The sequence below is a fragment of the Diadema antillarum genome, unplaced genomic scaffold (assembly GCF_040938485.1).
Source record: "Diadema antillarum isolate AM-2024a unplaced genomic scaffold, OU_Dant_1.0 seq00000860_RagTag, whole genome shotgun sequence".
NCBI lineage: Eukaryota > Metazoa > Echinodermata > Echinoidea > Diadematoida > Diadematidae > Diadema > Diadema antillarum.
In genome coordinates, this window is record NW_027271730.1 from 453,544 (window position 1) to 460,556 (window position 7,013).

Below are 7,013 nucleotides of genomic sequence, written 5' to 3' on the forward strand. Positions count from 1 at the left end.
TACCATCTCTCTCTCCCTGTCTCCCTACTCTCCTTCTGTCCTCTCAATGTTCTCTTACAGCTTCTTTCGTTTCTTCTCTCCCTCTAACTCTGCCTCCCTCTCCCTGTCGCCAAAACAACCATTTTCTCTTTCGACGATACAATGTTCAACTCCGTGTATGATCATGTGAGTTTCCGACGAAGTGAGCTGGCTAATTTCATCGTCACCCCATTCACCGTCGCTCTGAATCGAGCCCAGCTCTCCTCCGCCACTCGTCGCTGCTACAATGGGCTGCTGGCTTCAATTGAAATCTCGGCTGCGCTCGCGGACAATGCCCAGGTAATGGAGGGAAGAACGGAGCTAATAGAAATTAGTCGTCTTCAATGCAGTTTCCGAGTAACTTAAACGCTCGGTGTGGATGGACGAGGGGTGGATGAAAATATCGCAACACAAGGGAGGCTGCACTCTGTGGAGGAACATGATATCTTTTTTTTTTCTTCATCTTTTTTTCTTTTTTTTTCTTTTCCTGACAGCGAGGTTGTGAATCGGTATGCGTGCGCATAACTTCGGTTTCATTCATTATACAAGGGGCGATGTGACAGCTCAGTGCTTTACTTACACGCTAAGTGAGCATTGATTCCGACAAATTTATCTTTTGTACACGGAATCAGTACCCATGAAGAGGGAACACTCTCAGGCAGAAGAGGGAGATCTTACCCCCCCCCCCTACCATCTCCCTCCCCCACCCTCTCTCTCTCTCTTTATCTATCTATCTTTCTCTATATATTTCTCTCCCTCTATGTCATGTTGTATTGCTCTATGATATCCATGATATTCTTGTACCTGTCGTATCGAGCGTTCAGTAAATGAATACCAAAATAAAAAGGGGTAAGTCGACATTGAGCACAACTTTAAGAGGTGTGCATGGGGAAGGCAGCTTCCCCGATGTAGAGGGGAAAAATCAAACAAAAATAAAGTGGAAAATTCGGTCTGAAATAGAGTATATCACTTTCATTCCCCAGTTTGTAGGACATTAGACACTAGCGATATCTCATGTTGAGGTGATAAAGACTTAGTGGTCATTCTGCTGACTGTATGCTTGTCAGAAATGCTTTTGTAGAACAAAATACACCTGACCTAGGAACTCATCAAAGACAGATGATTTTTTCTCCAGAGACGAAGACACCAAGATTTGGTTCTTGTGTAGCAAACAACGCTACCACTCCAACTGCGGAAAGTAAAGACTGGTAAGTGGAGATGCAAATACTAGTAGATAGATACAATGATAAATGAATGAATAGATAAATGAATATATGAATACAGTCACGACCAATCAAAGTGAGGGAATGAATAAGCAGAATAATATTATGTATACACATACATACACACACACACACACACACTCACACACACACACACACACGCACACACACACACACACACACACACACACATATATATATATATATATATATATATGTATATATGTATATAGATACGATTTTTAAAGTCAAATGAAAACAAATAAAAACAAAAATTGTTGAATAAAATAATGAAGGAATAAGTCATACATTTCATCAATTGCTTATATCAATAGGAAAGACTCAAATCGCAATCAATACACCTGGCTGCAGGTATGCCTCAGTCCCCGGACTAGATTCGGTGATGAATGCTTTTTTTTTTCGGTCAGCAGGAGATGCCCGACAACAATAGTATTCACTCCTCCAACACTTCAGGAAAGAGGAGGGAATATCAACCTCTCTGGATTCCCGGGCTTAGCCAACACTACTGCAAGTTGATGAAGGAGATAAGGAGCGGAGAAGTATAAGGGAGGGAGAAAAATGTATGTTTGTGAAGAAAAAAAAGAAGAGATAGATCAAGCGATAGAGAGATAGATAGATAGGCAGACAGATCGATAGACGGATAGACAGATAGATGGATGGATGGATGGATAGACAGATAAAAGATTGATTGATAGACAGACAGACTGACCGACCATAACCTGCATGTGTCCTTGCAACGTCTTTTGTTAATCATACATGTATCAGTGTATTAGTAACGAGGAAACTTGCACTTCACGCTCGATGTCTTTTGTCTTTTGTTTATCACATTTGTACTTAAGCAATGATTGCCAATGATGTGACTGGCAGAATCTTGGTTTTGAGGGTATTTTCTTTTTGTGGGCGTATCCAAGTAATCTGAAGAAAAATCGTGGAAATATTATTACAGAATATATGTCACCCATTTAGATATTTATTTGGCCACATAAAGATATTGAGGGCATCATGTCATGAATCAACACAAGTCAATGTATTGGTATATACATTGTTCCTTTACTAATGATGCTTGAGCCTATTCGTCCATGACCTATTTTGCTGAGTATGGCGTGTTGCCATTACACAAACGTCGAATGACACATTTCATTTCATTTCATTTCATTCTTTTCATTTCATCTATTTCATTCTCATTTTTCTTTCAACAAAACATAACACAAAGTAAATCAAAAATTCAATCATAAGCATATATGTGACAGTGCACCTCAAAACGAACATAAAGTCGCACACACTGATTTTGCGTGAGGACTGAAAATAAGTGAAATGGGTCAATCTAGCCGAACTTGACTTTTCATATTTTCTGAAAGAACGATTCTTCTTTTACATTATGCTAAAATTTGGTATCATAAAACGGGCAGGAAAGTGTGTTTTTTTAGCAGTTTATCTCGAACATTTTTGGTAGAATAGTGTGATTAGGTGTGTCTTTAGAATCCCTTTTTCATTTCTGGGAAACCTTGTCCACACTCTTCACTTTCAACTCTAATAACTTTTGAAAGGATAGTGCTACTGCTTTGAAAATTGGCATTAATTATGGACAGAATGTGTTCAGGAGGCATGCTTAATTTCAGTTTAATTTGATAATCCCTTCATTGTTGTTACTCTGGTCGTGTACTTCCTGTTTTTGTCCCATTCATCGCACAGCCAGCACGGTTTGGTAAAGATTAAGCACTTGAATAGACACTGTACTTCAGAGCCTCTTTTCTCAGTTCACACTTTTCCTGAGTTAGTGCTTTCTTTCCAATATTTAGATAGGTTAGGAGAGTCCATTTGATTTGAGTTATACATCCTTTTAAAGCTTAAAGTCTGCCCTTTCAGAATATGGTCTTAACTAAAAATTCATATATGGCGACTTTTTGTTTGTTTTGAGGTGCAGGGTCACATATACATTACAAAGTATGACAATCACTGGTAATCAACAAACTAATAAAGGTAATTATGCACACATACTGGAATTACAAAGTTATGTTTGAAGGGTAAAAAATGAGAACTGAGAGATCCACTAAAAAGCATTGCTTGTAGATTGTGGACCACATCTCAGACGTGACCCTGCAACCTGTTGATTCGGGGGACGATCACTAACACGGCGCGAAATAAATAAACAAACAGCCATACCCATATACACATGTCTACACAGAAACAGACATACTCTACACATGTACATGCATGCATACTCACATACATACACACGTACATACATACATACATACATACACACCTTAAAACATACATACATACTCGCATACATGCATACACACATGCATTCTTTCATTCATTCATTTACACACACGTACACATACGTACTCACAACTGAAGTACATTATGAACATTTATGCATACATTCATAAGTATGTATGAAACATACAAACATGGTGCTCATCGAAGTCTTGCGCAAAGCGCCAGCTGTCCGCCTACAATATTTCTATGGTACGCCGGCTGTATACACTCATTCAATATCTGTACTTCCCGCTATGTCTAATCGATGGTCTACCATAGATCCCTTCTCGTATTCAAACTGCTGTAGAGTTTCTGGCAAAAAAAAATTTTCCCTTGAAGTAGGTGATAGTTGATAAACGTATTGTAACTTGTTGTATGCATAGTGCAGCCTTCCATTGTTTTTTTTTGTGTGTATTTTAATCACAATTTTGATAATTTGATCTTTTGGATTTTTGTTTTTTTAATTTTACAATGTGATCCAGTATTCGTTAGTCCGTTTACTCGGTATCTATCATATTTCGTGTCATCTAATTTAGAAAATGATTTTGCTTTCATTTGCTGTGGAAAGTACCGTTAATGTTAGAACACATTGTATTCCCTTATTTTGCTGTTGTTGTTTTTAACGTATTGAATTTTGTATGATTCAAGCAGCTATCCATTTTATCAATCTTTTCCAGCAATTCACATCAACAATACCGTTCCCCTACCTTTTCTTACTGCTCGGATTTACATGATATGTGTATCCCGTTCTGATAATTTTTGTCTTTTTTTGTATATGGACATAATATGCTAATTATCCATTCCTGCATAATTTTGAGTCCATACCATGTGCTTTGCTTTTAGTTTTCATGTTTTTATGCATAGGGCCATTTCCCCCACTCCTACGTCTATTTACTGCCATGCCGGTTGTTCTCCGCCATTGCATTTGTACCATCCTATAAGTCGCATTTCCTGATTTGCCATAGTTACCTATTCTATTATAGAAGCTTGGGTCTGATATGTATTTATCATAACTTTGCGTTGTATTTTATTCTTATGCATATAATATTCTCTGTTATTGTTTACATTAAATTTGGTTGTGAATTGTGTGAGTCCGATGTAAAGCAGCAGTATATGCCTTTGAGCCACTGGATTGTTATTTCATATTTGAACAACAAACCATATATTATCATTTAAAAAAAATTAAGTCGAGAAGGTAAAAAAAAACAGTTCTCAGAACATTATCACCACAACGATACAATGTAAAATTCTTGAAGAGAAACTTGCTGATAGTTGCAATGTTTTAGTACAGTGGGAAGGGAGGAACGAATGCAGGTTTGAAAGAAGCAGAAAAGACTAGTATCAAGAAATCCAGCTATGATAGAAACACAGGTACAATAGCCCTCTAGAAATTGATCGGTGGATACGTGGAGAAAAAGGTGTAAAAAAGGTAAGAAAATCCAGAAGTTGAAAGGAAAGGCATACATGTGCAGACTAGCATGAAAGGAAAAAAAAATGCTAGCAGATGCTTGTCACTACTACACAATATACGACAAATTGAACACATTCTTAGCAGCAGACGGAGTAAACCGTAGCCTTGTTCGCTCCTAAATTAGCTCAATCAAGGCTCAGCGAAGTTTGGTGATGCATTCAGCCAAGAGAACACATCGCAGACAAATAATAGGCGAGATACGGCTGGATAGAAGCGCCGCCATTCATGCGTTAAAGTGTCTCCATTTTTTGATTGATATCGGAGCTCTATACCTGGCAACAACAACAAAAAAATGGCAAAAACCTGTTGGGGGAAGACTTCGTCTCGCCATTGTCCTCCAGGCGACTGGTGTAGTTAAAAAGAAAGAACGGAGAAGAAAAAATCTTGCTGGAAGAGATGCATCATGTAAAGAGAGGAGTAATAAAACATTGACTTTCGCTAGCAAGGCATAAAGCGATGTTTTGAAATGCGTTTCACGACATACTCCCACGAAATGACGCTGCTATTCGGGAACATCTTGGTATTGATTTCCTCATTCTTTCTTTTTTTTCTTTTCTTATTCTTTTCTTGGCGTTCACTGGCGAAGAAACCAGGAATCTGTATTTGCAGACTCTTGTCAAAATGAACTAAACTCAAATTAATGAAAGCAATAGCCCGCTTGATTTCCTCCAACATCGCGACAGACGTCGAACCAGCACTTTCCCGCGGCTTCCGCAGTGGAAAACATGATGCGCCGTATGGAGGCAGGTATGAGTATGAGTTTAAAAAGCAAGCAGTTACTATTGGTATTCTTCCAACGACATCCATGTTAGATGCGAAAAGAATGAAAGGACGTTTAGTTCGCAGATCTTTTTTTTTTTCCCCAAACATTTCTTCTCCCTTTTTTTAAAATATATCTCCCTCTCCTCCTCCGCTCTCTTGAGAAAGAATAGCTTGCTATATCGTCGGTTCCAGGTTTCCAGGTATAACATTGTTGAGTCGATGCCAGAGTGGAATGAATGGGATTGTAGACACGTGTGTACGTTTGCAAGTGAGCGCTGCGCGCATGTGCCCAGTATAAACGTGCCAGTGGAAGAAAGAGAGAGAAAAATAAATAGAAAAATGAAGAAAGAGAGGGGGAGGGGATGAGAAGGGAAAGAGATAAAGATTCCTACATTGCCGATCTGCAACTTTAAGTAACAAAAATGGGCAAAGGGATAAAAGAGGGGGAAAAAAAGATATAGCCTAAACATTGTCGCAGAGAGAAAACAAAAAGACATCTCGCAAGATTCAAGAATACACTATTATCTGCGAAGAGAGATATATTACATATACATAGAGAGAGAGAGAGAGAGAGAGAGAGAGAGAGAGAGAGAGAGAAGAAGAAGAAGAAGAAAAAAAAAAAGCTGAGAGTTGCTTGGTCTTTTTCGCGACCAATATCAGCGAGGTTGCCACTCTTAGTGTATTCTGAGTAGGGCGACGGAAGAATGGTTCAAGACATACCATAGGCGAGGATAGGAAGAGAAGGGAGGAAGGTGGGGGAAACGGTGGAAAATTTTATGAAAAGGGAAAGGGCAAACCACGCGGGAGGCTTCGAAAAGAAGAAGAGAGGAAAAGTCGTGGTTTTTTTGAGCTGGAAGAAACACTGAACACGAGCGGAAATCCCCCCACCTCGCCCGGCCGACACACCGAGATAAAGGGGCGGAAAGCTGATGCGAGGAGCAGCCAGGAACCCCCTTACACTAAACTCCCATGTTATAGCGGCCAGCTCATCATGTTTGTTCAACAAAAAATTAATTTCTTCTCAGCTATCACACACGCAGAAAAGCACACACACACACACTTCATTTTTGCCCTCTATCAGTCGGACGCTGTAATTGAATGTAGATTGCTTAGACGATAATAGCACACGGAATGCTCACACGCGTAGCGAGGCGCCATTTCGTGTGGTGGTTGCATGATGCGCATTATCATTATCATAGTACCACGTGTGAAAGCGAATCATCTGAATGAGCGTCCACGATAAACTTGCACAC